Source organism: Oncorhynchus keta, chromosome 37 (genome assembly GCF_023373465.1).
Source record: "Oncorhynchus keta strain PuntledgeMale-10-30-2019 chromosome 37, Oket_V2, whole genome shotgun sequence".
Taxonomy (NCBI): Eukaryota; Metazoa; Chordata; class Actinopteri; order Salmoniformes; family Salmonidae; genus Oncorhynchus; species Oncorhynchus keta.
The window spans coordinates 17,721,831-17,734,368 of record NC_068457.1 but is presented as its reverse complement, the minus strand read 5'-3'; the positions used below and the strand labels follow the sequence as shown (position 1 = coordinate 17,734,368).

Here is a 12,538-nt window from a genome sequence, read left to right as displayed (position 1 = left end):
TTTTTCATAGGAGGGAAAAAGTGCAGGTGCCCCAGCACCTCTATGGCTCTATCTGTGCACCCGCGTGTGTGTAGTAAGCACAGAGACGGAAGAGGAAGAGAGACATCCCACACCCTCATCAGTCAACTAAGCAGACCAGACCTAGCTGCTTATGCATTGGTGCCTATGCGAGAGCCACCCTATTAATTAAGCAGACCGGAATGGACAATGTGTTTTATATGATAAACAGCCTAAGTGGGACATCTTCATTTATCGACCATCTTTGGTAAGAGTACCCGGTCGTTGATCTCATCAGGTATCTTGCTGAGGATGTGTTTTAGAGCTCTGGCTTTCTCATTTAGGTCCTGAAACTCCTGCTCTGGCTTGTCCACTAAGAACTCTATAAACACACCACAACAATAACTGCAATCAACCGCGGCACACACCTGTCACTTCCCCTCAAGGCAGTGGTTGATTTATTGGATTTGACAGGTTAAGAAATACATACACACAGCAAAAAAAACTAGAAAGAGATAATACAAAGCCAATGTCTTACTTCCGGCACCGACAGAGATGGCTGCCTCGCTTCGCGTTCCTAGGAAACTATGCAGTATTTTGTTTTTTTATGTGTTATTTCTTACAATGTGACTTTCACCGGAATACGACTTTCCCGCGTATCCTCTGTTTGGCCCAGCATCCAGGACAATGGATCGGATCCCAGCCGGCACAGTAGAGACCCAAAACAACAGCGCCGTAGAGACCCAAAACAACAGCGCAGTAGAGACCCAAAACAACAGCGCAGTAGAGACCCAAAACAACAGCGCAGTAGAGACGCAAAACAACAGCGCAATAGAGACCCAAAACAACAGCGCAGTAGAGACCCAAAACAACAGCGCAGTAGAGACTCAAAACAACAGCGCCGTAGAGACCCAAAACAACAGCGCAGTAGAGACCCAAAACAACAGCGCAGTAGAGACCCAAAACAACAGCGCAGTAGAGACCCAAAACAACAGCGCAGTAGAGACCCAAAACAACAGCGCAGTAGAGACCCAAAACAACAGCGCAGTAGAGACCCAAAACAACAGCGCAATAGAGACCCAAAACAACAGCGCAGTAGAGACCCAAAACAACAGCGCAGTAGAGACCCAAAACAACAGCGCCGTAGAGACCCAAAACAACAGCGCAGTAGAGACCCAAAACAACAGCGCAGTAGAGACCCAAAACAACAGCGCCGTAGAGACCCAAAACAACAGCGCCGTAGAGACCCAAAACAACAGCGCCGTAGAAGGGGCAGACGGAGCGGTCTTCTGGTCAGGCTCCGTAGACGGCCACATCGCACACTGCTCCCGAGCATACTACTTGCCAATGTCCAGTCTCTTGACAACTAGGTAGACAAAATACGAGCAAGAGTTGCCTTCCAGAGAGACATCAGAGACTGTAAAGTTCTTTGTTTCACGGAAACATGGCTCACTCGAGACACGATACCAGAGTTGGTACAGCCACCTGGTTTCTTCACGCATCGCGCCGACAGAAACAACCATCTCTCTGGTAAGAAGAAGGGCGGGGGTGTATGCCTTATGATTAACGAGACGTGGTGTGATCAACTGAAGTCCTTTTGTTCACCTGATTTAGAATTCCTCACAATCAAATGCCGATCACATTATCTACCAAGAGAATTCTCTTCGATCATAATCACAGTCGTGTATACCCCCCCAAGCAGACACATCGACGGCCCTGAAAGAACTTCATTCGACTCTATGTAAACTGAAAACCACATATTCTGAGGTTGCATTTATTGTAGATGGGGATTTTAACAAGGCTAATCTGAAATCAAGGCTCCCTAAATTCTATCAGCATATCGATTGCACAATCCGGGCTGGCAAAATCCTGGATCATTGTTATTCTAACTTCCGCGATGCATATAAGACCCTCCCCCACCCTCCTTTTGGAAAAGCTGATCACGACTCCATTTTGTTGCTCCCAGCCTATAGTCAGAGACTAAAACATGAAGCACCCGCGCTCAGGGTCGTTCAACGCTGGTCCGACCAATCGGATTCCACGAGAGGTTTCACGAGAGGTATGTGGCAGGGTCTATAGTCAATCACGGAATACAAAAGAAAAACCAGCCCCGTCACGGACCACGATGTCTTGCTCCTAGACAGACTAAACAACTTCTTTGCTCGCTTTGAGGACAATACAGTGCCACTGACACGGCCCGCTACCAAAACCTGCGGGCTCTCCTTCACTGCAGCCAATGTGAGTAAACCATTTAAACGTGTTAACCCTCGCAACGCTGCAGGCCCAGACGGCATCCCCGGCCACATCCTGAGAGCATGCGCAGACCAGCTGGCTGGGGTGTTTACGGACATATTCAATCAATCCTTATCCCAGTCTGCTGTTCCCACATGCTTCAAGAGGGCCACCATTGTTCCTGTTCCCAAGAAAGCTAAGGTAACTGAGCTAAATGACTACCGCCCTGTAGCACTTACTTCCGTCATCATGAAGAGCTTTGAGAGACTAGTCAAGGACCATATCACCTCCACCCTACCTGACACCCTAGACCCACTCCAATTTGCTTACCGCCCCAATAGGTCCACAGATGACGCAATCGCAATCACACTGCCTTAACCCATCTGGACAAGAGGAATATCTATGTAAGTATGCTGTTCATCGATTACAGCTCAGCATTTAACACCATAGTACCCTCCAAACTCGTCATTAAGCTCGAGACCCTGGGTCTCGACCCCGCCTTGTGCAACTGGGTCCTGGACTTTCTGACGGGCCGCCCCAAGGTGGTGAGGGTAGGTAACAACATCTCCACCCCGCTGATCCTCAACACTGGGGCCCCACAAGGGTGCGTTCTCAGCCTCCTGTACTCCCTGTTCACCCATGACTGCGTGGCCATGCACGCCTCCAACTCAATCATCAAGTTTGCAGACGACACATCAGTAGTAGGCTTGATTATCAACAACGACAAGACGTCCTACAGGGAGGAGGTGAGGATCCTCGGAGTGTGGTGTCAGGAAAATAACCTCACACTCAATGTCAACAAAACAAAGGAGATGATCGTGGACTTCAGGAAACAGCAGAGGGAACAGCCCCCTATCCACATTGACAGGACAGTAGTGGAGAGGGTGGAAAGTTTTAAGTTCCTTGGCATACACATCACAGACAAACTGAAATGGTCCACCCACACAGACAGCGTGGCGAAGAATGAGCAGCAGCGCCTCTTCAACCTCAGGAGGCTGAAGAAATTTGTCTCGTCACCAAAAACACTCACAAACTTTTACAGATGCACAATCGAGAGCATCTTGTCGTGCTGTATCACCTCCTGGTATGGCAACTGCTCCGCCCACAACCGTAAGGCTCTCCAGAGGGTAGTGAGGTCTGCACAACACATCACTGGGGGCAAACTAGCTGCCCTCCAGGACACCTACACCACCCGATGTCACAGGAAGGCCAAAAAGATGCCTGTTCACCGCGCTATCTTCCAGAAGGCGAGGTCAGTACAGGTGCATCAAAGCGGGGACCGAGAGACTGAAAAACTCAAAGCCATCAGACTGTTAAACAGCCATCACTAACATTGAGTGACTGCTGCCAACATACTGACTCAACTCTAGCCACTTAAATAATGGAAAAATGGATGTAATAAATGTGTCACTAGCCACTTTAAACAATGCCACATAATATAATGTTTACATACCCTACATTACTCATCTCATATTTATATAATGTACTCTATACTATCTATTACATCTTTCCTATGCCGTTCGGCCACCACTTATATATTCTTATTCATTCCTTTACACTTGTGTGTATAAGGTAGTTGTTGTGAAATTGTTAGGTTAGATTACTTGTTAGATATTACTGCATGGTCGGAACTAGAAGCACAAGCATTTCGCTACACTCGCATTAACATCTGCTAACCATGTGTATGTGACAAATACAATTTGATTTGATTTATTTCCATTGTGTCCCTTACTGTCGTTTCCATTCTGGTCCATGTGGATTTGATGTTTTTCATGTCATACGTGCTCCCCTGCTGCAAAGCCACTATTGCCCTCTCTGGGACAAATAATGCTGCAAGTTGAAAGTTGAACTTGAGGCCTATTGACTGTCATTAGATACATTATTTTGCATGTCATGCATGTCTTCATCTCACTCCAAGGATCAGAGGCTGCATTTAAACAGGCAGCCCAATTCTGATATTTTGCCCAATTACGGGCAAAAGAGCTGATCTGATTGGTCGAAAGACCAATTTGTGGCAAAAAACTATCAGAATTGGGCTGCATGTGTAAACGTAGCCAGGGAGCAAGTGCGACTACATTATTAACTTTCCCTTCTCTTCAAAGGTCACCTCATTCTTCACCTTCTATAAACTACCTTCCTAGATCTGGCTCATGATGGTGAAGAGGGGTGCGTTACGTTTACTGATAGCTTCTGCTCTGGCAGTCATGGTCTACGCCATCTTCACATTACCCAGGTACCGTGTAGCCTCTGCCGTACAATCAAGAAACGTAATAAAAGTGCCAAATGGAAAATATCTGTCCATGATTCCGCAGGTCACAGCCAGGCAACCACCAGGACCACCATCACGCCTGTCAACGACACCAAACACTTCATGGTGGGGGCCTACAAGGAACATCGTTTGGAGGGAAGCTCCGTACGCATCATCAGTATCTTCAGACGAGACTCTGTCCAGCCTCTGTACTGTGTGTTCTACTGTGGGACTCACTGGGCTAATGGAACGAAGGCTGAAGTCCAGATGCACTCTGATCACTTTGGTACCTGCTATTTGGTTTTAGCCCTGCACTGACACACCCGAATCAAAGAAATAAGGGGCTTGGTGATTCTCTGATTAGTTTGTGGATTTACATTTATGTGACTCTGTTCTGTATTGGGATGAAGGTTTCCGCTTCGTGACGACCGACGTCCTTTGTCCGAATGTCCCTGGCTGTAACCCGTCGCACGTGACCCTCGCCACACAAGCTGACACCGAGCTCGCTCAGAACCAAACCTTCCTCCGCATCCAGAACCTTGTGAAAAGGGAGGAAGAGGAGTTTCAGTTCAACTTCACTGTCTGTTGGTCCAATTTATTTGGCGATTATAACAACGTGCTTCAGGTCACCCAGACTCTGGAGATGTACATGTGGGTATTGAGTGATGGATTGATTGATTAAATGGTTGATTGATTGATTAAATGGTTGATTGATTGATTGATTAAATGGTTGGTTGATTGATTAAATGGTTGGATGATTGATTAAATGGTTGGTTGATTGATTAAATGGTTGGTTGATTGATTAAATGGTTGATTTGATTAAATGGTTGATTGATTGATTAAATGGTTGGTTGATTGATTAAATGGTTGATTGATTGATTAAATGGTTGATTGATTGATTAAATGGTTGGTTGATTGATTAAATGGTTGATTGATTGATTAAATGGTTGATTGATTGATTAAATGGTTGATTGATTGATTAAATGGTTGATTGATTGATTAAATGGTTGATTGATTGATTAAATGGTTGATTGATTGATTGATTAAATGGTTGGTTGATTGATTGCTATGTTGCAGGCTGTTGGGAGTGCAGCATGTTGTGGTGTATAACACCAGCTGTGGATCAGACCTGGATAGACTGCTACAGAGTTACACACAGGACGGCTTTGTGGAGGTAAGTATTAACTGATTGGATGGATGGATACATGGATAGATACATAGATAGATAGTGAAGGGCAGTGAAGGCTGCTGAGGGGAGGACGGGTCATAATAATGGCCGGAACGGAGCAAATGGAATGGCATCAAACACCTGGAAACCATGGAAACCATGTGTTTGATGTATTTGATACAACTCCACCTATTCCGCTCCAGTCATTACCACGAGCCCGTTCTCCCAAATTAACTGACTGATTGATTGAATGCAGGTGGTGCCCTGGCCTATCAACCAATACATGAACCCGTCCAGTGGGTCGCAGCCCAGTGAACATGGAGGGGACATCCACCACTCTGAATGACTGTGTCTACAGACAAATGTATCAGTCACGCTATGTACTGCTGAACGACATCGATGAGATTATAGCTCCATACCAGCATCAAACCCTTCCCCAGATGATGGATGTACTTCAGAGGCAAAACCCAAAGGTAGGGGGAGGACTCAGGGAAGTACTGTGTATGTGTGTTAATTATGATCATTATGTGTGTAGTATGCATATGTTAGGCTGTTTACACAGGCATCCCAATTCAGATTTTCTTGCCAATTATTTGGCATATCTGACACCTGATATTTTCCCCAATGTGTAAACAGCAATTACTGATCTTTGGTGTTTTTGTTTTTTTTGACCAATCATATCTGATCTTCTTGACACTTTTTAGAACTGAAAAGACCAATTATTGAAAAAAGCTCAGAATTGGGCTGCTCGTGTAAACGCAGCAATGGACTCTTGTCTTTTGACTTGTGATTCCACATTCGTATGTGGTTCTCATCCTCAGTCTGGATGCTCAGATCAGAATTGTTGTTCTTGACCTGCCGTTACCAAGATAACCACCCCAACATTGACAGGAAATGAATGAGCATTGAGTTTGCGTGTGAATGTGCAAATCTGATATGGGTCAAAATACAATAAAGGTGTGGACAGTGAGAAAGATCAGATATGAAGGGGGAAAAAAATCAGAATTCCTCCTCTTTCACCTTCTCTCACTCAACCCTCCTTCTCCCCAGGCCGAAGTGTTCCTCATAGAGAACCACATCTTTCCTAAGTCCCAGTTTGAGCCCAGTGGAAGGTTTGAACTGCCCCGCTGGAGAAATGTTCCAGGGATGAACATCATGGCGCACATCTACAGAGAGGAGCCAGACTATCGCATCTCCCACCCCTGCAAGAAGATAGTACGGCCCAGGTTAGAGTCTCCTACCTCTCCAAGAAGATAGTACGGCCCAGGTTAGAATCTCCTACCTCTCCAAGAAGATAGTACGGCCCAGGTTAGAATCTCCTACCTCTCCAAGATGATAGTATGGCCCAGAGTAGTATACTAAGAAGCTAGCTAGATATACTCAGGGTTTTCTAAAGCTAGTCAGCTTCAGTTAGGTTCACATTCCAGCTCAGGCGTCATCCCTATTACGACGTTGGATATTGCTTGTCCTCCTGCTGCTCACTCTAGCAGACTTATAACTGCGCATGCATGTCGCACATGGCTAGTCAAACTCCGAACTCTTCATTGAGACAATGCTGAAACATAAATCCATGGGCGAGTCAGCGCTACATTACATTTTTTAACCCGATCAACATGAAATAAAAGCTATATCTTGCAAATTCTGCAGGTTATGGTGTGAAAAGGGTCATAAGAAGTGGCGTCTTTTATTATGTATCGTTCATGCCGTCTTAGGTGTGTTTATTAATGCACAAGCACCTTTTCTCCCCACTCTATAGATAAAATAATTATATTAAGTCATACAAAAGTTAAACTCTGCATGAAGTTTCAAATGCATCCTGTCATTACTAAATGTGTATTGAATATTACAACAACAAAGAATTACACTGAAAAAAAACACTTGATTAATATTTAATCAGTGGTCCTCCTCAAATGAAAGGGATGATGGGAACCTGATCTCATTGGTCCTCAACTCACGGCTCAGATATTTCATTCAGGATGAGTAGAGTTAGCCCTGATTTCGCCTGCCCAGAAATGTACCTGGCTAAAAGGTGAGCCACATTTGAGTAAGTGGTTATCGCATGTTGAACTCAGAGTTCGTAGTATAGGGCTCTGGTTAGAACATACCACACCTACAAGTTGAAAGTAAGACCCAGGAAAGGATAGAATAGAGCAGACGTCAGTCCACTCTGTCTAACAACCCTTCTGTGTCTCTGACCCCAGGACAGTGGAGCAGACGTCAGTCCACTATGTCTAACAACCCTTCTGTGTCTCTGACCCCAGGACAGTGGAGCAGACGTCAGTCCACTCTGTCTAACAACCCTTCTGTGTCTCTGACCCCAGGACAGTGGAGCAGACGTCAGTCCACTCTGTCTAACAACCCTTCTGTGTCTCTGACCCCAGGGCAGTGGAGCAGACGTCGGTCCACTCTGTCTAACAACCCTTCTGTGTCTCTGACCCCAGGGCAGTGGAGCAGACGTCGGTCCACTCTGTCAACCCTTCTGTGTCTCTGACCCCACAACCCTTCTGTTCTGTCTCTGACCCCAGGACAGTGGAGCAGACGTCGGTCCACTCTGTCTAACAACCCTTCTGTGTCTCTGACCCCAGGGCAGTGGAGCAGACGTCGACCCACTCTAACAACCCTTCTGTGTCTCTGACCCCAGGACAGTGGAGCAGACGTCAGTCCACTCTGTCTAACAACCCTTCTGTGTCTCTGGAACAACCCTTCTGTGTCTCTGACCCCAGGGCAGTGGAGCAGGCGTCGGTCCACTCTGTCTAACAACCCTTCTGTGTCTCTGACCCCAGGGCAGTGGAGCTTCTTCTGGGCAGTGGAGCAGACGTCGGTCCACTCTGTCTAACAACCCTTCTGTGTCTCTGACCCCAGGGACAGTGGAGCAGACGTCGGTCCACTCTGTCTAACAACCCTTCTGTGTCTCTGACCCCAGGACAGTGGAGCAGACGTCGGTCCACTCTGTGCTGCGTAACTTTGGGCAGACAGTGAAGGTTCTTCCTAACGTGTGTCATATCATCCATGTCAGAGTTCCCCTACAAGGAGGACTGACCAAGGAGGAGCTGCATGAAGACAAGAGGGTCTGGGACTACGAGAGACAACTGGTGCCTAATGTAGATAAAGCACTGGAGCAAGCAGGACTACTAATCGAAGGAAGGAAGGAGTAGTCAGAGATGGAAAAGGAAGCATGACATCCACTCACAATTTTTTAAATATATATATATATATATATATAAATAATCAATGAACTCAGCAGACAAGACCTAGCTGCTATCGCATTGGTGCCTACGGGACCAATATCCCTGATTGCAGTTTAGACTACCAAAATCCAGCAATGGCTGATGAATTGGAATATTTACCTGGAGATAACTCTGCAGATAGCACTGTTCGGTGATTTAAAAAGTCCTAGTCAATCAATGAATACTATAATAAAACTTCTAGCAAAATGTTTATCTTTCATTTACAATCTGTAGAAACTATGAGAATAGAACGGTTCAGAACTTTTGTAAAATATCACAGCACAGTTGAAAAATATGGCAAGTAGAAATCCAATATGGATGGTGTTAAGAGATAGATGGGAGGGGTTGAATGGAGATGAAGGGTGGGACTAATAATAACAACAACAAGATAACTAATGTCAAATATACTGTGTCTGTAAAATGTATATAGGTTAAGAACTTTTGTGGAACAGAGTTTAAAAAATATATGGCAAATAGAAATCCAACAGGATGGTCTTCAGAAATACAGTTGAAGTCGGAAGTTTACATACACCTTAGCCAAATACATTTAAACTCTGTTTTTCACAATTCCTGACATTCAATCCTAGTACAAATTATAGTTTTAGGTCAGTTAGGATCACCACTTTATTTTAAGAATGAAATGTCAGAATACGAGTAGAGTGATTTATTTAAGCTTTTATTTATTTCATCACACTCCCAGTGGGTCAGAAGTTTACATACACTCAATTAGTATTTGGTAGCATTGCCTTTAAATTGTTTAACTTGGGTCAAACGTTTCAGGTAGCCTCCCACCAGCTTCCCACAATAAGTTGGGTGAATTGTGGCCCATTCCTCCTGACAGTGCTGGTGTAACTGAGTCAGGTTTGTATGCCTCCTTGCTCTCACACGCCTTTTCAGTTCTGCCCACACATTTTCTATATGCTTGAGGTCAGGGCTTTGTGATGGTCACTCCAATACCTTGACTTTGTTGTCCTTAAGCGATTTTGCCACAACTTTGGAAGTATGCTTGGGGTAATTGTCCATTTGGAAGACCCATTTGCAACCAAGCTTTAACTTCCTGACTGATGTCTTAATATGTTGCTTCAATATATCCACATCATTTTCCATCCTCATGATGCCATTTATTTTATGAAATGCACCAGTCCCTCCTGCAACAAAGCACCCCCACAACATGATGCTGATGATGCTGCCACCCCCGTGCTTCACGGTTGGGATAGTGTTTTTCGGCTTGCAAGCTTCCCCCTGGTTCCTCCAAATATAACGATGGTCATTATGGCCAAACAGTTCTATTTTTGTTTCATCAGACCAGAGGACATTTTTCCAAAAAGTACAATCTTTGGCCCCATGTGCAGTTGCAAAACAGTCTGGCTTTTTTATGGCGGTTTTGGAGCAGTGGCTTCTTCCTTGCTGAGCGGCCTTTCAGGTTATGTCGATATAGGACTCGTTTACTGTGGATATAGATACTTTTGTACCAGTTTCCTCCAGCATCTTCACAAGGTCCTTTGCTGTTGTTCTGGGATTGATTTGCACTTTTCGCACCAAAGTACGTTCATCTCTAGGTGACAGAACGCGTCTCCTACCTGAGCGGTATGATGGCTGTGTGGTCCCATGGTGTTTATACTTGCGTACTATTGTTTGTACAGATGAACGTGGTACGTTCAGGCATTTGGAAATTGCTCCCAAGGATGAACCAGACTTGTGGAGGTCTACAATAATTTTTTCTGAGGTCTTGGCTGATTTCAATTGATTTTCCCATGATGTCAAGCAAAGAGGCACTGAGTTTGAAGGTAGGCCTTGAAATACTTCCATGGGTATACCTCCAATTGACTCAAATTTGGTCAATTAGCCTATCAGAAGCTTCCTAAGCCATGACATAATTTCCTGTAATTTTTCAAGCTGTTTAAAGGCACGGCTTGGCTGGCTGTCAACTTAGTGTATGTAAACTTCTAACCCACTGTTATAAGTGAAATAATCTGTCTATAAACAATTGTTGGAAAAATGACTTGTGTCATGCCAAAGTAGATGTCCTAACCGACTTGCCAAAACTATAGTTTGATAATAAGAAATTTGTGGAGTGGATGAAAAACGAGTTTGAATGACTCCATAAGTGTATGTAAACTTCCGACTTCAACTGTAGCGGAAGGATAGAAGTAAAAAGAAACCAAGGTTGTGTTCGTAAAATGTATCCACGGGTTTCCTGGCGAGGTTACTGGGGAAACGATTATTGGTGGCACTTCCGGCAGAAGTAGCAAAGTACTGAGTAGATTTTAGATGCCAACTGGGATAAGCAATAAGATATTCACTCGCTAGATGATGAAATGTTATGGAGCTCAGGGACAACATGTGCTGTTCGTGGTTGACAAAGACACAACTTAATGATTGGCTTAAAGTGGAGTGCTTCGACCATAAACCAAAAACTAAATCAGAATGTTCCTGTCAGAGATAGTACAGTTTCCATCACCAAATGACGAAGAAGCGAAAATAAATTGTCTCAGAAACATAGAACATTTTGGGGGGGCTTTTTTAAGTTTGTTTGTTCGTTTCACTTTGTTGATAAGACACCAATGCAGGATAATTAATCTCTTTAATTTCTACCAGCCACTTTTTTAATATATGACACTTATGAAATCTATATTAAACGCTTTATAATTGTAAACACTGAGTCAGTGGTAGGCTAACTGACATTAGAAATATGAGACATATTGTGGAACCTTAATCCATGATTATTCTTCATTTATAAAAAATATGAATAGTTTGTTAAACACTTTTTTTGGTTACTACATGATTCCTTCCATGTGTTATTTCATAGTTTTGATGTCTTCACTATTTAAAAAATTCAAGAAAAACTCAAATGAGTATGTGTCCAAGCTTTTGACTGGTACTGTATATACACAAGATTTTCTGGTCTGAAAACAAGATTGAACTCTTTGGCCTGAATGCCAAGTGTCACATCTGGAGGAAACCTGGCACTGTCCCTATGGTGAAGCATGGTGGTGGCAGCATCATGCTGTGGGGGATGTTTTTCAGCAGCAGGGACTGGGAGACTAGTCAGGATCGAGGCAAAGATGAACAGAGCAAAGTACAAAGAGCTCCTTGATGAAAACCTGCTCCAGAGCACTCAGGACCTCAGACTGGGGCAAGGTTCACCGTCCAACAGGACAACGATCCTAAGCACACAGCCAAGACATCGCAGGAGTGGATTCGGGACAAGTCTTTGAATGTCCTTGAGTGGCCCAGCCAGAGTCCGGACTTGAACCCGATCAAACATCTCTTGAGAGACCTTAAAATAGCTGTGCAGCAACGCTCCTATCCAACCTGACAGAGCTTGAGAGGATCTGCAGAGAAGAATGGGAGAAACTCCCCAAATGCAGCTATGCTAAGATTGTAGCGCATACCCAAGAAGACTTGATGCTGTAATCGCTGCCAAAGGTGCTCAACCTGTCTTTGTTTTGTCATTATGGGGTATTGTGTGTCTGAATACTTTCCGAACACTATATATTTACAAAAAATATATATGGGGGATTGGAAATGATGCAGGCAATTACGTTGATGGATGCTACAATCTATCTGCAACATTAAAGCTGATCTACCCCTAAAAGGATTTTAAACTGAGGAGGGGTAATCTATGTCTGTGTTTTAAGTATTTCAAAAGGACCATATCATTAG

The 12,538-nt window shown here is 44.3% G+C and overlaps 1 pseudogene; it reads left to right on the top strand.

Annotated features, from left to right (window-relative positions):
- The first annotated feature begins 4,214 nt into the window (after positions 1–4,214).
- On the top strand, positions 4,215–9,069 carry LOC118370272 (uncharacterized; annotated as a pseudogene).
- The last annotated feature ends 3,469 nt before the right edge of the window (positions 9,070–12,538 follow it).